Source organism: Staurois parvus, unplaced genomic scaffold, assembly GCF_062004578.1.
Source record: "Staurois parvus isolate SC_StPar_1 unplaced genomic scaffold, SC_StPar_1.0 ptg000235l, whole genome shotgun sequence".
Lineage (NCBI taxonomy): Eukaryota > Metazoa > Chordata > Amphibia > Anura > Ranidae > Staurois > Staurois parvus.
In genome coordinates, this window is record NW_028318031.1 from 3696371 (window position 1) to 3709608 (window position 13238).

The window sequence follows — 13238 nt, forward strand, 5'->3', positions numbered from 1 at the left end:
CTATTTCAATGCATTCCAGTGCATTTTTCTTTTTCCTCTTTTCATTTTGACACTTAAAAAAATCTATATCTTGTTTCCGAACAATGTCTGTTCCAGTGCACTGGTGCATTTACATGCATTTTGCTGCATTCCATACAGAAAAATGCACTAGAACTGACCACACTGGTATGAACCAGGGATTGGAACACATGGAAAACACTGTCCATGTGTTTTTGATGTAAATAAAAACACACTGGACTGCATCTGGTGTGAAACAGCCCTCTCATCAGTTTGAACAAGACTCTTTTCAGGCAATTTTAGCAGCAACACGTGCTTTTTGAAAGAAATTTTAATACAGTTGTCCCCCAAATTTTGCATACCGTCAGAAATCATGAAATTTTGGCATTGTTACTGAAATTATGAATGATCACGCAAAAAACAGTATTTTATTTAAAGACAGTGATCATTTAAAGCCATTTATTATCACATAGCTGTTTGGCTCCTTTTTAAATCATAACAATAACAGAAATCACCCAAATGGCCCTGATCAAAAGTTTACATATCCTGGAATGTTTGGCCTTGGTACAGACACACAAGGTGTCACACTCAGGTTAAAATGGCAATTAAAGGTTAATTTCCCACATCTATGGCTTTTTAAATTGCAATTAGTGTCTGTATATAAATAGTCAATGCGTTTGTTAGCTCTCTCAAGGATGAACTGAGTAGGCTAGAAACTGAGCCATGGGGAGCAGAACTGTCAAAAGACCTGCGTAACAAGGTAATGGAATTTTATAAAGATGGAAAAGGATATAAAAAGATATCCAAAGCCTTGAATATGTCAGTCAGTACTGTTCAATCACTTATTAAGAAGTGTAAAATTCTGGGATCTCTTGATACCAAACCAAGGTCTGGTAGACCAAGAAAGATTGCAGCCACAACCGCCAGAAGAACTGTTCATAATACAAAGAAAAACTCACAGGTAACCTCAGGAGAAATACAGGCTGTTCTGGAAACAGATGGTGTGGTTGCGTCAAGGAGTGCAATATGACGATATCTGAACAAAAATGAGCTGCATGGTTGAGTTGCTAGAAAAAAGCCTTTACTGCACCAGTGAGCGCAACTGTATATCCACTTTTCCCAACAGAAAGAAATTGTCCAGTAGTTGGCTGTGGCTGAACTGTTGTTAGTCAACTTTTGAGCAGGCCTTTATTAAGAATTAGGAGAGACCATAGATGATACAGCAGTGCAAAAGTGTCCAGCAGCAGTACATTTTTAAAGAAGGAGAACTGGCTGAAATGTACTAGACAAAAACAGTACAGGTGGGTGTTTTACTAGAAGAATTAAGAGACCACAGTTGACACAGCAGTGTAAAACTTGCTAGCAGCAGGAAAGTTTTAAATGGCAAAGCTTGGCTCAAACATACAACAGGCAAGGAGAACAAGCTGGGGCTTAACTGCAAGAATTAAGATACTGCAGAGAATACAGCAGTGTAACATTGACCAGTAGCAGGATAGTTTTAATCAGATGTAATAGGCCTAACTGATGCATGCCTAACTTTGTTTTTATCTTTGGTTATGGGGGTGCAGTAAATGGGAATATTACAATATCAGATGGTTTAGCATACTGTTCTGCTCCTTAGTGTTTTTGTTTCAAATTGTGCAGCTCCAAGAACAGATGGTCAGTAACAAGTGAATGCACCACTTTGAGCACTCACAAGCTTAAAGTGATAGTAAAGGCTCATTTTTTTCTTTTAATTACAAAAAAAATAATAAAATGCTATACTTTGCAAGGATATTGCACAGAGTGGTCCCTTACCTCCTCTTTGGAAGTCCCCTGCTGGCGCTGTTTGCTCCTCCTTCCTCTGTGTGTTCCCCAGCAAAGCAGCAAAACTGACTTTTATTAAACTTTATCAAATTCTATTGGTGGTAAATCTATAACTATCAATATAAACACATGCACCAGGAAGATTTACCTTTAGTGAATTACTGATGAATGTCAGATCCATTTTAAATATTCTTTTTGATATATATGTAAAGTAAAATGTTTCTTTCTAGACTAAAATCTCAAATGTCCCTCTCCCTACCAGGTCACCTACTCTGCAAAGATGGCAAACCCACATACGACCCACATGTAATGGCTACTGTTTTTGGGGAATATTATGAGAAGCTGTACAACTTTCTAGGCCCTGATGTCCACCCCTCCCCCCCCACTCCCCACCTCCAGAAGGCGGCTTTTGACGCCTTCTTTGACCCTTTGCAACTTTCAAGTCTGTCACCTTCTGATGTCCTAGCTTTGAATGCGGACATCTCTGATGAGGAACTGATGGATGTTATCAAACATCTCCCTACGCACAAATCCCCAGGTCCAGATGGCCTTCCTTACTCATACTATAAGATATTTGCAGGCATTTTGACCCCCCATCTTCTATCCTTGTTCTAGGATCTCTTGAAAGGCTGACATCCACATGATGATTTCATACGCACATACATCTCGGTGATTCCTAAACCAGATAAGGATCATTCCCTCCCCAATAACTACCACCCTATAGCCTTACTAAATTCCGATTGCAAGATATTCATGAAAATCCTGGCCAATAGGTTGGCTAGATATATCTCCAAGCTTGTATACCAAGACAAAGTGGGTTTTGGACAGGCCAGACATGCCGCGGATAGTATGAGGACTATCGCTTTGATCGATCTTGTGCATATATCCTCGACTCCTGCTCTCTTGTTAAGCTTGGATGCATGAAAAACATTTGATCGACTTAGCTGGCCTTTTATGTTTCTGGTCCTGGAAAAGATTGGATTTAGCAGCCCATTTGTGGCAGCCTTGAAAGCTCTATATTCCACCCCACATCCCAGGTCAAACTGGCATCATTCCTATCCTCATCCTTTCGGATGTCAAATGGTACGCACCAGGGATGCCCACTTTCCCCTCTGCTGTTTATCCTTTGTCTAGAACCCCTGGCCATTGCCATCAGATCCAACCCAGACATACAAGGGATACACACTCATGACTGAGTCTTTAAATTGTCTTTGTTTGCTAACAACATTTTACTGACATTGACGGAACCCCATACTTCCCTGTTTTACACCGTACTTTTTGGGCACTCTTTGGTGCCCTGTCGGAATATAAAGTTAATGCGTCCAAGACTAAGGCACTACCACTCCATATTTCACCTAGAGTTCTATCATCCCTTCAGTTGAACTATCCATACAAGTGGGGCCCTCATTCCCTGAAATACCTAGGTACTAAACTCACCTCCTCACATCATTCCATTTATGCAGCTCATTTCCCTCCTTTGCTCCATGAGATTTTCCAGTCCTTAAGATCTTAGGACTCTCTTCCCATTTCTTTTCTTGGACAAATCAACGTACTGAAATTGACTGAATTGCCCAAACTTCTGTATCTGTTTCAGACACTCCCTGTCCCTAACCATGCCCAAATTGCGCTCTCTCCAGAAGTCCTTTCTTCATTTTATTTGGCATAACAAATCACACCGGATTGCCTGTACTGTTCTTCTTTCTCCTCGATCCAGGGGGGGCCTGGGGACTCCAGACATTGTGTCGTATTACTTAGCTACCCACCTTCACACCCTCATTTTGTGGTCTGCCCAGCACCCCCCTAATAAGTGGACTGAGACTGAATCTCTACAACTCAGTCCAGTACACCCTTGTTCTCTTCTATGGTCCACAACCAACATTGATTTCTCCTCTCATAAACACTCGCTACTAGGACCCATGCAGTTTATGCTGTCCTTATGGATGAGGTGTAGGGTTAGATTTGCCTTAGACTCCAATTGTTCCCCCTTGACCAACATTATTTTTAACCCAAAGTCTCCTGGACAGTCTGGCCATGGGTCAAGTGTGCCCCTGGGCCGAGACTAAACTATTTCAATTGCGACATTTCGTCACTCCAGTGACTCACAAGTTTAAATCCTGACATACAAAAAACTGTTCGAATACCACCTCATCAGTTTTTTGTTTATCTACAGATACGCCCCTTTTTTGCCTCCAGAGCCTCCGCACTGACTCTGGATAAGCCTACCCCTTTTGAGCATATTTGTATCCAGGGCCCATATCAACGGGGCATAATTTCGGCTGTATAAATTACTTTTGGAATCCTGCCCTTTTTCACAAGATACTCATCTTTATATGCGTAAATGATCCCATCTCATTCAATGCGATATCAGTCTGGATCAATGGAATAAGATCTGGGAGGCTGCTTCTAAGTCTTCTATGTGCGTACTGTATAAAGAATATACTTATAAGATCCTGATGTTCTGGTACAGAACTCCTGAGGTTCTACATTCTTGGAATCTGAGTGTTTCTTCTGCATGCTGGGATTGTGGGACGGAAACTGGCACTCTCTTCCACATTTTTTGGGATTGCCGTTTCATTGCGCCCTTTTGGAGAGAGGTCCTTACCCTACTACAGCTACTTTTGGGAATTCCCATCCCTTTTGAGCCCATTTATTTTTTGTTAGGTCTACCTTTTTTGGGTCTCTCAAAATGCACGAAAACTTTCAACCCACATCTTGACAGCAGCCAGAAGAAACATTCCTATGCACTAGCTCTCTTCTATCTCCCCCACGCTACAGGAACTGATAAGGGTCATAACTGAAATTAGAAAGATGGAATATCTAACTGCTTTACACGCTACTACTGTCCCTGCGTTTGAGGCAATTTGAGATCCATGGGTCACCCTTAACATTGATTTGTCTGCTCCGCTTGCTTGTGATTGATTGTCATTTTGCCATACCACTGTTTTGTTTTGACATTGTATGTACTTGTGTACTTCTCATTGATGAGCTTATTTCTTACCTTCATTTTTCTCTTTATTATACGTTTACCTTTGCAACTGCTTGTTGTAATGTGAATGAAAATCAATAAAATGTTAATTACAAAAAAAAAAGTTTCTTTGGTTTGAAGAGATTGAAATAGTGACGCACATCAGGTTTTTATTTTTTTTTTTCGAATTTTCTGCGTACCATCATGGAGATTTCACTTCGCTTCTCATCACAGAAAAGCAGACGAAAGTAAGATAGGATCTTTGCAAAGTGAGGAGATATCTCCTCTTGTCAACACTGTATGGTTTCCCCTCAACTCCTGCTGACAGCTAAAATGTTAGCAGTGCGACCTGTCAAACTCTGCACCTCGAGTTAAAAATGCAGTGGCTGCGGCATGTGTACAGCCTTGTCTGGTTGTATTGTTATAATTCAGGTGGGCGATGGGGGGAAATATTGCAGCGGCTCAAACACATTGTTACTGCTCCCCCCAGCCACTTGTCTGAAAGAGCCCTCTCTACCAAAAACTGTGCTACAGGCTGCTCTACGCCCTAGAATGCAGTGAAAAAAAACAAATATTGGGTTGGGAAGTGTGCATGTTTACCTATATTCTGACCATAGCTCCCAGTGTCGGGACAAGGTCATCCAGTACCAAGGGCGAAGTTTGCAAAGTGCGTGCCCCCCACCCCATGTAGGAGAGAATGGGGCTAATAGTGCTGATATGTTGGTAATGTATGTAATGTAGAGTTTAAAATTGCTGCACAAATATGGAGCTAACAGTGGCAAAGAAAAAAATGTCCTTTGCCTCAGTGGTGTCACTAAAAGGAAAAAATGGCCTTGCATTTGTGGTGCAATGAAAGGGAAAAATTCTGCAGTGCCATTATCCATTTAAGGGAACTGACTGGCAACTGTATCAGTGGGATGAAGGAGGAGAGCTGAGCTCAGAGGGTGCATGGAACTAAAATGCTGTAGTAGAGCTCGGAGCAAAGGGCTTGTTCAGATGTGTGGCTATCATTGCTGATGTTTGACAGGTGGTGAGATGTCACCTCCTCACTGCTTGTTTTAACCCTGAAAATGCTGACCCAGCGCACTGAAACTGCATGCATTGCTAGCGATTGCAGGGCAATTGTGGCCCATTTATGGTGACATGCCGTTTAATTTTTGCAGTGTGTACAGACATGAAAAGCCCCATCTCCTTCTCCAGGTGGGTGATAGGGGACAGTAAAACTTTAACTCAACCACCTGATTTTACTGCCCCTGGAGCAGTATAGTGAGAGGGCAGATGTCCATTTGAGCTGTAATGAACTGATGGTGAGGGGGCAGTGTGATGTGCATTTCAGCAGTGTGAAACAAAGAAAAGAATTGTATTCTGTGTCGTAGCAGTGACCGGCTCTTCCAGCTAGAAAAAAAATGCCAGTTACTGCACAGTTAGTTAGGAGCACAGTAAATAGCTGCAGTGAATGTGCTAGGTGAATGATGTCGACGGGATAGTTGTAGGAGTTAAAAAGTAAGCTGGTATGAAAAGGGTGTGAAGACCAATATTATTATTATTATACAGTGTTTATATACCGCCAAAAAGTTTGCTCAGCGCTGTACGTTATAATGGGACAGTACATGAGACAATACAGTAACAAAACAATACACATGGGGTTCAAGGGCCCTGCTCTTTTGAGCTTACAATCTATAGATGTGTGGACTCCTGTGAAATGGCCAGAGCTGAGATCAGGAGGCTGCATTGAGGTTTACAGTGCAGATTTATGTGAGCAGAGGGCAGAAGAAACAAGAGAAGGGATGGGGAGATGGCAGGAGGATTGATGAAAGGAGCGTCTAACTTGTAGCAGGACTACTTGGAGAGAGGTGTAGACAGAGGGAGAATGAAGGGCAGTGAAATGAGCTAAAGTGAAAATAACCTATCTGAAACAAACATCGGGAACAACAGCAAGTCAATGCAGGAGGTAGGAGAGCTAACCCACAGTTGGAGAGGCTGGAACAGAGCAGTAAAAGAATGACAGCCATTCCTATGTGCGAGGCAGGTGAATCATCGGAAGTCTCCAGTACTACCCTCTCCAAATTACCACTGCGCCCAGAGCATGTGCCCCCTCTGCCCACCCCTTGACCCGGCCCTGATAGCTTCCAAGTGTTCCTCATTTGCAGGGACTGCCCCTCTTTTGAGACCAAATTCCTCTGTCCCTGTAAGTCCCTCCTGCAGCTTCAGCTGTCCCTCTTTTTGGTACATCTCTATACAAAATGTACTATTTTACTATCAAACGTGTTATGCTTGTTATCCAACCTCTAGATTATTGCATTTGGTAATTTAAAATCCAATATAAAGGATAAATGGAGATCAAAAAAGTACTTGTGTGGGTTAGCCAATCATTTCCTGTATATTTGATCTTTGTGTCCAGTGTACCCAGTGCCATACCAGGGATGTGCCCTTTGCCAAAATGCTTTGCTGTAAAAGGTATCCCTCGTTATCATTTCAGAATTGTGGAAGGTATGTTGCCGACTACTAAAAAAAACATGATCAGTTCACTCCTCTGAAGATCATAGTGTCAGAAAACTAATTTTACTAGGAATGTATGTTCTGTCATACTCCCATATCCCAGTCTAAGGCTGCCTATAGATGGGTTGTTTTTTTTTTCAATCAGCCAATATGCCAGTCAAACAAAACAAACGGATTCCCCATCCACACAAGTGCTATTTTATTTTAACAGCGAGAACTTCTCTGTCATAATACACTGATCAGCCTTGCATCCACTAATCGAATTAAAATTTTCCAACATTCTCATTTGACAGCAGTTGATAGATCAAGTTGTGTCAAGCAGGAATGGTCATAGATTGATAGAAATGTAACCAGTCCCTGTTGAACCAGCCGAGTTTTGATCCATCTATGGCCAGCTGGACAGTAGGTTCACACCTATGCAGGTTGCGTTTGATGCATTTCTGCATTGCATTTTTGCACTTGCGTTTCTGATGCGTTTTGCATTGTTTTTTTTTTTTCTTATTGCTAGGCAGACTTTAATTTCAAAACACATCAAAAACGCATTACGTGTTTTTCTGCTGCGTTCCCATTGAAGTCTATAGAATCAAAAACACAACATTTTTTGTTCAAAAAGGTCCCTGATCCTGTACAAAAAATGCACTGGGTGAAAACGCAGAGATGTGAACCTGTCGCAAAGGAACTCATGTTAAATGGACTGTACTGCGTTTCTGCAAAACGCAATGGAAAACGCATAGGTGTGAACCTAGGGTCAAACCTTATCTCAAGGTTGAAAGGTTCCACAGAAGCTGGGGAGAGGATTTGGCTGACTGTACTGTACTTGATCTGGGTAGTCGCACATTTCCACAGCATGTACGTCCATTAGAATGGGCACACAGAGAGCGGGGTTGATTTTCTTAAAGGCAAATAGCCTGTTTACTTTGCATGGGAATGCACAATATTATGAAAGCTCTCTGACTTCTGAACCTGACACATATTCTTTGTTCTTCACAAAATGTGTGCACATATGCCACATATGCCCTGAAAAATACAACCTTCATCAACTCTAAGGTGACTACATTTTCAAAATCTCAAAATCTAAGGACAACCTACTGACCATGCCCACTCTCGCTGGGGGTGGTGTAGGTGCGGAGCAGGCAGCAGTGATAATAGTGGAGAAGCACAGTAAACCATGTTGGGTGTGGCCAAATTGGACTAACAGTGAGAGTGGTAAAAAGGGGTATGGTTTCATAGCACCAAAGCCTACTTTGCTCTGGATCACACGCAGTTTAGAGCCCAAAAGTAAGTAAAATTAACAAAATATTGGAGGAGCCAAACAGACAATTGTTGGCCGAACAGAGGCTCCATTCATGCAGCAGCTGTTTGCAAATTTTGACAGTCGCAACCTCAGCTGTCAGAATACAAAGGCTGCAGCAGCACAATCATCAATCTGCACTGTATACATGGAAGGAGGGAAAGCTTTCCTTTTTTAAAGGAAAATCTGAAAACCACACAGCATCATTCCCAAAAAGTGCTGCTTCTTATTGCACATGTGCACTACAGCCCAATGCATTCCTATGGAAATGCCTTACTCATGGCAGCCTTCAGTAGGCGCTTGGAGTACAGCTTTTGCCTATGAATGAATAGGGCCATGACATGCATGTAGCGTATGGGAAGGCTTCTTCCAGGTAAAAGGATAAAGTGCTAAGCAGGGCGAAGAAAATTTGTTAAAAAGCAGTTGTCTTTACAGTGGTGCTAAAATTACAATCAACTGATCCATGCCCCACTTACCCCATCACATGGAAAAATAAACAGCAGCCTTCACATTAGCTTCTAGTCCCTTGCCACCCCTCTAAAAAGAAATATATAGTGGATTGCTTGACTGGGAAGGAATATATTACATCCTTATTGCCAGTTTTAACCCTAAAAAGCCTGCAGCACCACACCACAGCCATGTTAAATTTGGTGGCAGCATTGCCCACATAGGGCATAATTTTTGCTGCAGTCGCAAAGCACAGCATCATGACCATGGCATGTGTACCTCCCCGACTGATTGCCGTTGTAGCTTAAGGTGGGCAGTCAGGGAGAGGGGTAGTAAAACTTCAGCTCAGCCACCTTTTTTTTACACCCCCAGGCCACAAGTGTGAATAAGACCTTGTTTTGAAGGTGACCAGCCTGTGCTACTTTCAGCCTGTCTACAGTAGAATCTTAGCTGATAGGATGTGAAGACGCCTAAACAGTACTCGATTGATTCATTTACTTCTCTACAGGCAGTCCAATTTAGCCATTGGGGTTCCTGTGCAGTACTTTAGAATAATCTCTAAATCCTACAATTTCCTCTTTGATATCAGTTGTTAAACATAAGCTGATTTGACAGTTTCTTATAACATGTTCTTATACAGGAAAAGTATGCTTAAAAACCAGCTCTTCTAAATGGCAAAAATCTGCTAATTGTTGGTGAAACCTTGCAGTATCAGATTTGTCCTGACACCCCACCCCCTTGGCATTCACTGGGAAGTTCAGCGTATGCAGTTTCTCCTCCTCTAGCTCATATGAATCTGAGCACAGAGGGAATGTGATCACTTATAAAAAAGAGAAAAAGGGTAATTATAATATTTTTATATATATATATATATATATATACACACACACACACACACACACACACACACACACACACACACATATACATACATACATATACACACACACACACAAATGTCTTGCCTTTCATTTCGATTTTAAATGGAATGGGTGGTTTTACAAGGTGGGGGGTTTTACAAGGTGGGGGGTCTACATTCACTTTATTATACTGCCACATCAGAGCAAAACCTGTAAATACAGCGTTAGCCTTGTAGAGCAAAGAGGATGCTTCTTCCATAAAACTAATACAAGGATATGCATAAGTATTCATCCCCTGACCTGTTTTCATATTTCAAGTGTCACAATCAGAAATTAAAATTGATTTAATAGGTTCCTTTACTATTTGATAGACAAAAAATAAAGCACAACTGAACATTCAGTTTATATGTTGATGTTCTTTTGTTTGTTTCCAGCAAGTGTTAAATTCCCATACAAGTGTGTGGGAGTACAACACCCGTTTGAGCATATCAAATGCATCTGTCAATTAATTCTAAATGATCTCTAAAGTGTCTTTCACACTGATAGGCACTCATCCAAAGCCCATCATCACAAACCTGTAAATCGGTTACATACATTTGCACATTTCTTGTTTTGATGCACCTGAAGTGTATTAAGACTGCTTCCATACAAAGAGCAAAGGTCTTTCTCTCCAACATGCTGACAGGGAACAGGCTTCTTCTACTTAGGCTGTTGCTGGTTTCTAAAGAATCAAAACGTTGAATACATTTTAGGTACATCCAAGTGTACAAAGTCTTCCTTTTAGAGTTTAGAGTGCAGCAACAGCCCAAGTAGAAAAGCCTGTCCTCTGTCAGCAGAGAGCGGGACCTTTTATTATTTTTGTGAAAGTAGAATATGAGAACTCTGCTTCTACAGAGAGTAAGGGTCCTTCATGGGGCATGCTGGCAGGGGATAGTCTTTTCTGCTCAGGCTGTGGCGGTTTTCTGGGGAAAACAAAGTGGAAGACTGCACACATTTTGTTTTGATGCAGCTTGGATGTATTTAAAGTTACAAAATAGTCTTCAATGTGACTCGAGTTAGTGTAAGTTCAGTCATTCTTTATCATCACTTGGTTGAACCTTTGGCAGCTAATACAACTGGAATGGTTTTTATAGTCTCTGCCAGTGTTGCACAACTGCATTCTACATTTCCTTTCCCTTCTTTCCTTGGCAAAATTACTTTGGCTTTGTCAGGTTGGATGAGGTCTGTTGATGAAGAGAAATTTGAAAGTCTTGCAGCAGATTCATCACTGGATTAACAGTTTTTAATTGGCTATTTTAAAATATTCAGATTCTTGGTTTTACACCACTCCAGTGCAGATTTGGCTCTGCATTTTCAAAGTGATATGTTTTCCTCTAGACTTTACCTATATTTTCTTCACACCTGACCAGTTCCCCAGTCCCAGCCAATGAAGAGCATCCCCATCTCAGGTTGACGACCAGTGATGGCTTTCCAGCGCACAGCATTCTATGTTAAGTACAAACATTTCTAAATGAACTACCTCTCTGCCTTTGGTAAACTCCTAGCAGGTGTTCAGATTTATTTATTTTTTTTTATCAGCAAGGGCTTTCTTCTCATTATCCCATAAAGGCTAGCTTTGTGGAGTGTCCACTTTAAGCAGGCCATACATTATACAGAAGGTGGAGAAAATTATGAAAACGCCACGTAAAATAACTAAATAGTTATCTAATATGGTTTTGGACCACCTTTGGCACCAAAGATGGTCTGAATTCTCCTGGGAATTGACAAATATAAATCTAGGATGGTGGATAATGGAATCTGGCACCACTCTTCAAGCAAAAATCGCTCCAGTTCCCACAGAGATGCTAGAAGGGAAAAATGAAACCAAACCTTGTTCACCAAAACTGAACATAGCAGCTCTATGATACTGAGTCCTGTGACTGACACCGAGGAAAGGTGCGAGACCTCATCTGCATGCTTGTCAACCCACAATTTGACAACACCAGCTTTGTGAATTGGAGCATTATCATCTTGGTAATGGAGATGTCTTTGGAAAATAAATGTCAGCATCATGGGGTGCACATGGTCGCCAAAATATGTACATAGTTTCTGGAAATGACTACATTTCAAGTTGATGGTGGTCCTGCAGAATACTAAGCTATGGCTCCCCAAACCACAACACCATGCTTTAATATTGACACAAGACAGTATTGGTTGTAAGCTTGGGGCAGTGTTTGCCACATGTAAAACACGTCTGGTGGTTAGGAACAATGTGAAGCTTGATTCATGGGACCATATTACAGTCTTCCATTAACTGAGTGTTCAGGACTCATGGATGTTGCACCACTCTCTCCTCTTCTGAGCATTAATATCAGTCACTGGTGGTTTGGCAATTGCAGCTCACCTGTGAATGCTTTGCTTCTGGAGTTCCCTCTGCACAGTTTTTGTGGACACGGGCTTTAGAAGACAGAGACTGAGCTCTGCGGTCACTTTTGCAGCAGTTGTTTTCTTATCCCAGCGTCATAATCTTTGCTACTGCACCTCGCAACACCACAAATAAATTGGCAACTTTAATCACAGAGGCACCAGCTAAGCGGGCACCAATAATTTGCCCTCTTTGAAGCTCAGTAAGCTCTGACATGACTCCATATTACTAGCAGCACACAGTGAATGACAAAACTGAGGCCTCACACCTGTTAGCTAGGTGTCTCATCACTCAGTGGAAGCAACAGAATGTTACATAACTTCTGCTTTCAACATGAAACATGTCATTTTCACACCTGCAAACCATGTTGTGTTTCCATTTTTTGTCTAACCTCTGTATGCGAGTTCATCACGGTCTCCTTTTTATACATGGTGATTTAACCTCCCTGGAGGTATTCCCAAGTGTAGCTTGGGGTAAAGTTTCAGCACCACAAGCGGTAACCCCGAGCTACACTCGGGAATACCCTGCAGCGCTGCTCCGGGATCTGTTCTTCTCTTACCTTGTCCTGCGCTCCCGCGATGTCCCTCCTGCAGTGTCCCCTGTAATGTCCTCCGGCCGATGCCGGCATCTGTATTCCGGGTTCCGTTCCCTGCGACGTCGGGACGTAATGTCGAGAAATTTAATAATGTCAAAAAGTGACATTCACTAAATACATTAAAATCACATAGTAAAATATTACTGTATCATTTCAGCTTTCTTTCGGTGGTATTTAATTGCCTGTGCGTTTTTTATTTTTTGCGCTATAAAAAAAAAAAAAAAAAAAAAAAAAAAGGCTGACAATTTTGAGAACAAAAAAAAAAACAATATTTTGGACTTTTTGCTATAAAACATGTCCAGTAAAAAAAATTTAAAATTCAAATTTCGTCATAAATTTCGTCCAAAATGCATTCTACGACATGTCTTTGCTAA